Here is an 11,314-nt window from a genome sequence, read left to right on the forward strand (position 1 = left end):
AATTGCCAAAGAGCTCTGGGGTTCAGATTTCCTAGTTTGTTTAATTCAAGGTTCTCCTCTAGGTCTCTGCAGATGAATGAGTGGGAAAATGTAGGAGAGGCAATATATGCCCTGAAGGCAAGTTCATCCCCTCAGCTGTCAGCTCTGCTCCTTCCCTGGCCTTTTCACATGCAAATTAGCTACTCAAAGCTTCTAGTCTTTTACTCTGTACAAAATGATTCACCTTAAAAGGATTCACTCTTTTATCTCTTTGTCTCTGTTACTAGCCCTTCACATCCAGCAAACCTGACAGTGGATCTGGACAACTGGTTGAAAAGAGATAATTTAATAATCTCAATCTGAAAACCATAACCAAAGAAACAAAAAACAGAATATCATATTTCAAGAAATCACAAATAAAAGTCAGATACATAAGAGTCATAAAACAAATTAAAAATAGAAAGAATCCATTAGTAACCTCATGAAGAAAAGAAGAAACAAACCCTACTTCAATATACACAGGAATGTCATCATCAAAATCCAGAGCTTCCAGATTAAAGAAAAAATGCAAGCAGCCAAGTGACAGAAAATTACATGAGGGGAAAATGAATTTTGAACAGGATAGAGGATTTTCAAGTATTCATGATGAAAGACCAGAGCAGAGTATATCTTTGAAATGCAAATGCAGGAGATGAGAGAAGTCTAGAAAAGGAAATATATTCTAGCAATTGAAAGGGCCTAAATGATGATGACATGCTTATGATTTAATAGAAGTGGCTCTCCTCAGAATTCCATTATTTCAAAGGTCACAGGGGGCTTAAGGGAAGACAAAGACAGGACCTGGGACTAATTTTTTTTTCTATTTTATTAGTTTTAAGAGAGCAAATAAAAAGGAGGTTAAAAAAAGGAATGTAGTAGAAGGAAATAAGGAAAAAGTAACTTACTACTTCTCATAATTGGAATAGACAAGAAGAATATACAAATATAGGGGAAGAGCTGGAGCAGAATAGTCATCTAATAAACCTCAATCTTATATGAACCAAGCAAAGAAGAGTTGAATACACACATTTACAAAGATTTAGCTGTAAAAACAGATTAAATTTAACAGGGAAATGAATAAGGATGGAAAAAGGTATGGAAGATTAAAGAAGTGGGGTAGAGTTGGGAAGGGACAGTCACAAATGTAACTCCAGTCCCAAAGCCCATTGATATGGGACTCTCTCCTTATTGGTAGAGATCAGTGCCTCACACCTGCATGAGGGGTGCGGCAAAGAGAGAAGGCAAGAGGAAAGTTTCTTCAGTCTCTTGAAACTGTTGAGTCTCTTCAGGTTCTAGTATCTTTGGGTGATTCTGGCTTCCTACTTTGAGAGGGAAGATAGAAGATGCCAACCCCACTTCAGATTGCTGAAAGAAAAGACTGGGAAGAAGCTGACATTAGCGGAGCTGGTGGTCTCCATCATATCTCTATCCCCCCAGGCTGCTAACTAGAGACTCCTTCTAATTTCCCTTTGGTTAAAATTTATGATTGATTTAATGAAGGGAGACTCTCTCTCTCATTCTCTCTCTCTCTCTCTCCTCCTCCTCCTCCTCCACCTTCTCCTCTTTCTATCTATCATTCTATCTTCAGTCTTTCCACATAAGTTGGGTTCTCTCTCTGTATTTTTCTATTTTTGCTATACAGGTAAATAAATGAATTTCTTATCTATCTCCTATGCGTGTTCATTGTAGAACTGTTATTTGGTGAGAAGAGAGTCGAGCTTCAACATAAAGCTTGGAGTCCTGCTCCACCTCTCCACTCTTACCCCAGTGAATGGAACAGTGATCAGAAGTTAGCTTGTACCTGAAAACCACATCCCCTAGACTAATAATATTGAAGGGAGTAGATAGATATAATTCTAGCCCAGTATCTCCTATTTCTAAAGAGCCCAGAATGGCCAAATTTCTGGACCCATCTCCTGCTTCTGCTCCTGTAATGAATTAGTAGGAGGAGAAGAGACTTGAGATGTCTATTCTGCTCCCTTTGAGGCACACAATGATAACCCCATGCTACATGTGGGGGACAGCCCTCAAAATGCAAGAAAACAAGTTCTAATCTTGCGTAGTAGATAATAAGGTGGGAGGGGGTTTAAAAGGAGAGAAAGGAAGGAAAAAAAAAGCAAGAATCAAAATTTGGTATAGGTGAAGAGAGAAGAAGCAAAAGAGTCATCTCACACCACTCTTATTATAGACTACCAGTACAGATAGCAATAGTATTCTTTAACCAATGATTTTTTTTACAAATAATGATGGGGGGCAAAGATAGGAAAAAAACATAAGAGGTTATGCTGGAGGGGGAAAACCCACAATTAACAATTGCAACCAGTGAGCATGAATGATAACAAAACTGGATGAAATGGATATATAAGTAATTTCTGTCAAGCATTCAAAGAGCAATTTAGTCCAACATTACAAAAAAACATTTGGAAAAGTAGGAAAGGAAGGGATCTTACTAATCTCTTCTATGGTACAAATTTATTCTTTATATACATATTTTTTTTTCTTGACACCTAAATCAGGGGAGTCAAAACAGCAAGAAAACTATAGGCCAATATCCCTAATGAACATTGACAGAAAAATTTTAAATAAAATATTAGCAAAGAGTCAATGTCAACATATCCAAAAAATTATATACAACAACCAGGTTGGATTTATATTCAGAACGCATGGATGTTTATATATTGGTAAAACTAAATATATAATCAACCATATTAATAATAAGAACAAGGAAAATAATATGATTATATCAAAACATGCAGAAACAGCTTTTGTCAAAATGCAATATCCATTTCTGTTAAAAAAAAACCCTAATGCACATAGGAATAAATGGGCATTTCTTTAATATGGTAGGTAATATCTATTTAAAAACAAAAGCTAGCATCATTTGTTCTATTGATAAAGGAGAATCCTTTCCAATAAGATCATAGGTGGAGCAAAGATGTCCATTATCACCTGTAACATTTGATAAAGAACTAGACACACAAGCTATAGCAATCAGACATGAGAAATGAAATAGAGAGAACAAACATAGGCAAAGAGGAACCAACATTAGCAGATGATATAATGGTTTACTTAGAACAGTGATGCCAAATTCAAAGAGAAACACAAGCCCTTTGGGCTCATATCGACTTAGAAAACCTTAGGGCCCAGATCCAAAATCAAAAAGGAGGAAAGACCCTGGCTATAAAAAATACACCTGGACGGGTCTGGAGGTAGGTCATTTGGTTCAGCACCCTCACGGAGGATCCTTCCCCAGCTCACCTGAATCCCTGTGAGGTCAAGGCAAGCCTGCCAAGAAGATTTCAAAGAGGGTCAAGAAGTCAGGCCATTGGTCAGTGGTCCTCCACCAGCAGCAGGAAGGAGTGAGAAGAGAAAAAAGATCCAAAATTGGAAAAGAAGCTTAAATTTAGAAAATCATTCTAAGGAAGGGCAGGCTGGTAGCAGAAGCAGAGGTACCTTAAAAATAAGTCACAGAATATCATGAGAGACTGGCATTCTGGGAATCAGAACCATCCAATTGGGGTGGACCCAGGTCCACTTGACTATGTGGCTTAGCTATATTTCTCAGACAACTTGTAAATGAAGATAAAAACAAATGAACAAACAAACAGCCTTCAATTGAGCTAGGATATATTATTGCTTCTATAAATAAAGTCTCTGCTAATTTAAAAAAAGTGGCGGTAATCATCAAAACTGTTAGGCTTCAGTTTAAAAATAGAGAGTTTGATCAGTTTAACAGATCACACAGAAAACATATAGAAGTAAACATGTTTAGTAGCTTTGTGTTTGATAAAGCCAAAGACTATTGGGGTAAAAATTCACTATTTTAACAAAAACTATTGAGAAAAATGGAAAGAAATCAGGTTTAGAATATAAATTAGGCTTAGAACAACACTCACAACATATCAAGATAAACTCCAAATGGAGGTGACTTAGATAATAAATAAATTAGAAAATAGTTTTTGGATGCCCAATCATAGCAATAAGAAGTAAAACCTAGTTCTCCAATGTAATTACTCCACAGAGTTTTAGAAAACACAATAGACTTAGTTCTTATCTGGAAACTCAAAGAAAAATAAAGTGAGTCATTTTTCCAGAGCAGGTTGGCATAGGGAGATAGGCAGAAAGACCTATGAAGACTAGACATAGGGGTTAGCTAGCAGCAAGCCTTGCAGAGCATTCAAATGCAGCAACCAAAAGATGAACAGGAATATGAACCAGAACAAGAAGTGCCAGAACCACCAAAAGGGCTCAAGACCGTACAAGGTAAAGGAAGAGGGAGCAACTGACAGATCTATCACTCATTACCTAGTTCTGGGTTATAGGTTCAGTGTGGCCTAAAAAGGGGGTCATTGTTTGGAGCAGGACTGTCCAACTTTAGGTTATCTTAAGTGCGCACTAAAATAAAATAATTATTCGAGGGCTGCACCTAGAATAAAAAATGAAGTACACTAATAGAAAGTGGGGGGACACGCATCATCAATACAACAGGCAATGGCATGAAAGCAAACACAAAACAATAAAGTGACAACAGAACAGTATAACCGTAGGTGCATACTGACTAGTCTGCATCGTAACAGACAGAACGCATCCCACAGATCAATTGAAAATTCCGTGCAATATGTTCCCTCCCTAATACTGCTTGAAAACACCAAAGAAAATTAACATCACCGAGATTATTTATTAGTGATGGAATTAAAAAATCAAATATGCATTCCATGCAAATTATTATTTCATTTTTTTGCTCATGAAAATTAAAACCCACAGGCGGGTCACATAAAATCGCTCTGTGGGCCGCATGTGGCCCTCAGCCATATTTTGGACAGCCCTGGTTTAGAGATTGGATACCAGGGTGAAGAGTGGTCCTGGGACCTAGGTGGAGTACGAGTGGAACAAAGTAAAAAACAAGCAAAAGCCATGTGGCTCTGATCCCCAAGAAGGAAGTAAGGTCTCAGTTCCAGCCATTAGCCCAGTCTGAAGCTGGCAGAGAAATAACCAAAGCAGAAATCCCAGACTAAAGGAGACCTTGAAGTTCTGGCACCTTAACCTGAAGAGCTTTCCACCTGGTTGATAGTAGTTGAATCCAGTAGTTTTCTATTGGAACTCCAAATAGGAGTAGGCCCATAGTGGTGTTGCTCAGACCTAAAACCAGGACAGAAACTTGGAGACCTCAGGTCAGGAGGACAGTAATCAGAATGTATCAGACTGCTGTGGAAGCACTGAAACTTTCAAGTTCTCAATCTGGGCTGTCTCTGAGATTTTGGAATAACACAATACTAAATACCCCCAGAAAGGATCAAGAAGACACAAACTCAGCCCAGATTTTCTCTCCAGAAGTTTTGACAGCTTGGCCCTAATATAAAGTCTGAAGTCAGGAAGAAGATTGTAAGATGAGGAAACAAAAAAAGAATCCTACCATAAAGAACTGTTAAGGTGACAAGGGATCTTAAGACATGACCCCTGAAGAAAAGAATGATTTCAAAATGTTTATAAGCAAAACCTCAAGAAAAACAGACCTTTGGCACAATGTCAACTAGAATTTCTAGAAGACATGAAAGAAGATCCTTTTTTAAGTTTTAAAATGATTTTTAAAATAAAATATGAGGACTAGAGGAAAAAATGGTAAAAAGAAACAAGAGCCTTAGAGGAATTGGAAAGGGAATTAACATCTTGAAACAAAATGGAAGCCAATGACCCCATGAGACAACAAGACATATCAAAATAAAGTCAAAAGACTGAAAAATAGAAGAAAATGGATGTTATCTCATAGTAAAAAGAATGTACCTAGGGGCGGAGCCAAGATGGCAGCAGGTAAGCAGGGACTAGAGTGAGTTCCATACCGAGTCCCTCCAAAAACCTATCAAAAATGGCTCTGAACCAATTCTAGAACAGCAGAACCCACAGAACAGCAGAGGGAAGCAGGGCTCCAGCCCAGGACAGCCTGGATGGTCTCTGGGGGAGGTCTATTCCACACGGAGCTGGGAGCTGGGAGCTGGGAACGGAGTGGAGCAGAGCCCAGCCTGAGTGGCGTGGAACAACCAAACTTGGAGTCGGGCGGATGGGGCCCCTAGCGCCCTGAATATGTGAGCTGCGGCAGTTACCAGACCCCTCGACCCACAAACACCAAAGACTGCAGAGAAGGTCAGTGGGAAAAGCTGCGGGAGTGGAAGGAGTTCTCGGGTTCGGCTTCCAGCCCCAGGGGCAGCGGAGGTGGGGCAGCTACAGCTGTTGTTACTTCTGGCTCCAGGCCCACCTGGTGGGAGGAATTAAGTGGTGGATCAGAGCAGGAGTGCACAGCCTGCCGAAGATCTAAGCTCAGTCCGGGTTGGAGGTTGGGGAAGGAGCAGTGCTGGTGTGGTAGAGCTGGCACCTCCCCCCACAAACGTGGAACATAGAACTCGTTAGTCTACAAGCAGTCATACCCCACTGAAAAACTCAAGGGTCAAGTTAGTTGGTTGGGAATATGGCCAGGCAGCGAAAGCACACCCAGATTCAGTCTCAGACTTTGGATTCTTTCTTTGGTGACAAAGAAGACCAAAACATACAGCCTAAAGAAGACAACAAAGTCATAGAGCCTACAACAAAAGCCTCCAAGAAAAACATGAACTGGCCCCAGGCCATAGAAGAACTCAAAAAGGATTTGGAAAAGCAAGTTAGAGAAGTAGAGGAAAAACTGGGAAGAGAAATGAGAAGGATGCGAGAAAACCATGAAAAACAAGTCAATGACTTGCTAAAGGAGACCCAAAAAAATATTGAAAAATACACTGAAGAAAACAACACCTTAAAAAACAGACTAACTCAAATGGCAAAAGAGCCCCAAAAAGCCAATGAGGAGAAGAATGCCTTGAAAGGCAGAATTAGCCAAATGGAAAAGGAGGTCCAAAAGACCACTGAAGAAAATACTACTTTAAAAATTAGATTGGAGCAAGTGGAAGCTAGTGACTTTATGAGAAATCAGGATATTATAAAACAGAACCAAAGGAATGAAAAAATGGAAGACAATGTGAAATATCTCCTTGGAAAAACCACTGACCTGGAAAATAGATCCAGGAGAGAGAATTTAAAAATTATTGGACTACCTGAAAGCCATGATCAAAAAAAGAGCCTAGATACCATCTTTCAAGAAATTATCAAGGAGAACTGCCCTGATATTCTAGAGCCACAGGGCAAAATAGAAATTGAAAGAATCCATCGATCGCCTCCTCAAATAGATCCCAAAAAGAAATCTCCTAGGAATATTGTTGCCAAATTCCAGAGCTCCCAGATCAAGGAGAAAATACTGCAAGCAGCCAGAAAGAAACAATTTGAGTATTGTGGAAACCCAATCAGAATAACCCAAGATCTGGCAGCTTCTACATTAAGAGATCAAAGGGCTTGGAATGCCATATTCCGGAGGTCAATGGAGCTAGGATTAAAACCTAGAATCACCTACCCAGCAAAACTGAGGATCATGTTCCAAGGCAAAATATGGACTTTCAATAAAACAGAGGATTTTCAAGCTTTCTCAGTGAAAAGACCAGAACTGAATAGAAAATTTGACTTTCAAACACAAGAATCAAGAGAAGCATGAAAAGGTAATCAAGAAATGGAAATTGCAAGGGACTTACTAAAGTTCAACTGTTTTGTTTACATTCCTACATGGAAAGATGATGTGTATGATTCATGAGACCTCAGTATTAGGGTAGTTGAAGGGAATATGCATATATATATATATATATATGTTTATGTATATATATAAGTGAATGTGTATGTATGTATATATCTATGTGTATATGTATGTATGTGTATGTATGTATATATATATATATATGTGTGTGTTTTTATATATATATATATATGTAAAAGAGAGACAGCAGACACATGGTGAGTTGAAGATGAAGGGAAGATATCTAAAAGAAATAAAATGAAATTAAGGGATGAGAGAGCAACATACTGAGAGAGGGAGATAGGGAAAGATAGAATGGGGTGGATTATCTCACATAAAGGTGGCAAGAGGAAGCAGTTCTGTGGGAGGAGGGGAGAGGGCAGGTGAGGGGGGAATGAGTGAACCTTGCTCTCATCAGATTTGGCCTGAGGTGGGAATACCATACATACTCAGTTGGGTGTCTTACCCCACAGGAAAGAAGAGGGAGGAAGATAAAAAAAAATAAAAGGGGGGTGATGATGGAGGGGAGGGCAGATGGGGGTGGAGGTAATCAAAACAAACACTTTGGAAGGGGGACAGGGTCAAGGGAGAAAATTCAATAAAGCGGGATGGGTTGGGAGGGAGCAAAATGTAGTTAGCCTTTCACAGCATGAGTATTGTGGAAGGGTTATACATAATGATACATGTGTGGCCTAGGTTGAATTGCTCGACTTCTTGGGGAGGGTGGGTGGGAAGAGAAGAGGGGAGAGAATTTGGAACTCAAAGTTTTAAAAACATGTTCAAAAACAAAAAAAAAAGTTTTTGCATGCAACTAAAAAATAAGATACACAGGCAATGGAGCGTAGAAATTTATCTTGCCCTACAAGAAAGGAAGGGAAAAGGGGATGAGAGGGGAGGGGGGTGATAGAGGGGAGGGCTGACTGGGGAACAGGGCAACCAGAATATATGCCATCTTGGAGTGGGGGGGAGGGTGGAAATGGGGAGAAAATTTGTAATTCAAACTGTTGTGAAAATCAATGCTGAAAACCAAATATGTTAAATAAATAAATTTAAATTAAAAACAAAAAACAACAAAAAAAAAGAATGTACCTAGAAAACAGATCAAGAAAAGATAACTTTATCCTGTTCAGTTGTTCCAGTCATGTTGGATTCTTTGTGACCCTTTTTAGGGTTTTCTTGGTAATGACAAAGTTAAAACATAAAAAATAAACCATTAGTTATTTAAAAAAAAACCACGAACATCAAATTACCAAAAATGAAAAAAGTATCCACTGATCAACGTAGCTTCCTTAAGCAGAAAAGTGATTACCTCTAATGGTATTGAACTGTTTATTGCTATTTGATTAGTGCATGCGGCAACAAACAAATAAAAATAAATAAATAATTAATTAAATAAATAGACAAATGAATGAATGAATGAATAAATAGATAGATAGATAGATAGATAAATAAGCAACTAAATAAATAAATAAATGATGTGGTACAATGGAAACAGCGAAGAGCCCTGGTGTAAAATCCAGCAATACTTTTCCTTTCTTTTTTTTTTTTTTTTGACACAAACTCACTGGGTGACCTTTAAATATTTCCAGCCCTCTCTGATTTGTATTTTCCTCATCTACAAGAAAAGAGGATCAGACTAGACACATAGTATTAAAAGAATGGTCCCAGAACCCCAAGGGGGTCCTTGAGGTGAAAACTATTTTCATAATAAGAATATATTATTTGTCTATTAGAATGCTCTTTTTTTTTCAGCTAATTGTCTGTGTGAGGCCAGATTTTCTTCACATACTTCAATTAAAACAACAGATTGCAACAGATTGAATGCAAAAGCAGATATGGAAATCCAGTTGTCTTCTATTAAGCCAGGCATTAAGGAAAATAGCAAAAATATGTAAAAAAATGTCACGCTTCTCATGAGTGTTTTCTAGTTCTTGTTGTTTTGGAAAATACATAGGGGTTATTACTGTTGAGTTTTTATTGCACTGGGTTATTATTATTATTTTTAAATGAATCAATATATAAATATTTTAAAATGTATATGTTTCCATTTCTAATATAGAATATACCAATAGATGTAACCATGGTTGTGCTGGTGTCAGTTGGAACCAGCCCTGAGACAATTGTTAAATTTTTAGCATAAGCATTTACCCCTTGGAAACTGTCAAAGACCATAAATCATAGCTTGATTTATTATTTTGTTGACTGTCTGGATTTAAGATAGTGGTTATAATGCAAATCAAACTCAAAAGTGTGACAACTTTTTTTGAGAGAAAGAATTGTTAAATATTTATCAAAACACTCAGATACAACCCATGTAAACATGGGTTATTATGAGGTGCTCAATAATTTTTAGGACTTTATGGAAAAGGGTCCTGAGACCAAAAATTTATGAACTACTGGCCTAGATAGTTTCTGAGATCTCCTTTAGCTCTAGATTATGGAATTTCCCAATGAGGTCTCTATTGTTTTAGTGTGTTCATACCAGTTTCAATTGAGTTATTAAACATTATATTATTATTTTTTTTCTTAAAAATTAATATTAGTTTTAATTTATGAAATAAGACAAGCATTTCCATAACATAGTATAATAAAAAAGATTTCATATGAAACTGGAAATCTTTTATGTACAACTTGTTATTCCTTTTAAATATATAACAAAGTTATCATGTAAATTTTTTCTATTTTTTCTTTTTTTCTTCCCCCCCCCCTGCCTCCATCCCAGTCCTAGAGATGACTACTATTATTATTGATTCAAGGTCCCAGTACCCAGAAATGGATCTAGCACAGTCCGTATTTCTGTGTTAGATTAAAAAAAATCTTTAAATGAAAGTAACTTGTACATGAATAACACTTCTAAACAATGATGTAAGGCTATCAGGATGACTGGTTGTAACCAGAATGGCCTTTGTTTTCTTTGAGTGACTCAGCTTACCTCATTGAGCCTCTGGACTCTGTGGCTTGCTCTTCTGGGGCAGGAAGTCCAGCGACCATGCCAGGAATCAGAACTTCCTGTGTGATGGGGCTGGCTGAGGGGAGGTGTTAGCTCCAGAGCCACACCCTATTGGGTGTTAACCTGGTCTACGCTAGGGGGAGGGGCCAGCTCAAGAACCAATTGACTCTAGTCATTCAGGCGGCGCTTGATGATGTCAAAAACTCTATAAGAGGGGAGAGGACAGCTTGAAGAGCTCTCTTTCCTTTTCCAGTTGGTGTGGGAGCAATGAGGAGCGTGACTCTGGGCCAGCCCTTGCTCTCGGGCCAAGCTCAGATGTTGGTAACTATGAATTGTATTGGGTCTGTCTGTTGATATTTGTAACTTGTTTGTATTTTGGTTTTGAGGTTCGGGATGCTGGTTTGTTTTCCCCCGAACTAAATGAATGTTTTGAACCTCAGGGTGATGGCTTTTTTCCCCTGAAGTACATGAATGAATCTGTATTTGGTATATCTCTTGATGCTTGTCTCTTTGCTCCCCTGAACTAACTGAATGCTAACTGAGTGCTAGCGTTTTCCCCTGAACTAAATGAATGTTGTCTGTATGCTAACTGAATGCTGGATTAAAGTAAGCTGGTCAACCCCTTCACTGTGCTTTCCTTGTTTAAGCAGATAAAAAGAACCTGTGCTTTCCCGGCATCCCAGCAGCCTCCTGGGTCCCGGCAG

This window comes from Trichosurus vulpecula, chromosome 6 (assembly GCF_011100635.1).
Source record: "Trichosurus vulpecula isolate mTriVul1 chromosome 6, mTriVul1.pri, whole genome shotgun sequence".
Classification (NCBI taxonomy): domain Eukaryota; kingdom Metazoa; phylum Chordata; class Mammalia; order Diprotodontia; family Phalangeridae; genus Trichosurus; species Trichosurus vulpecula.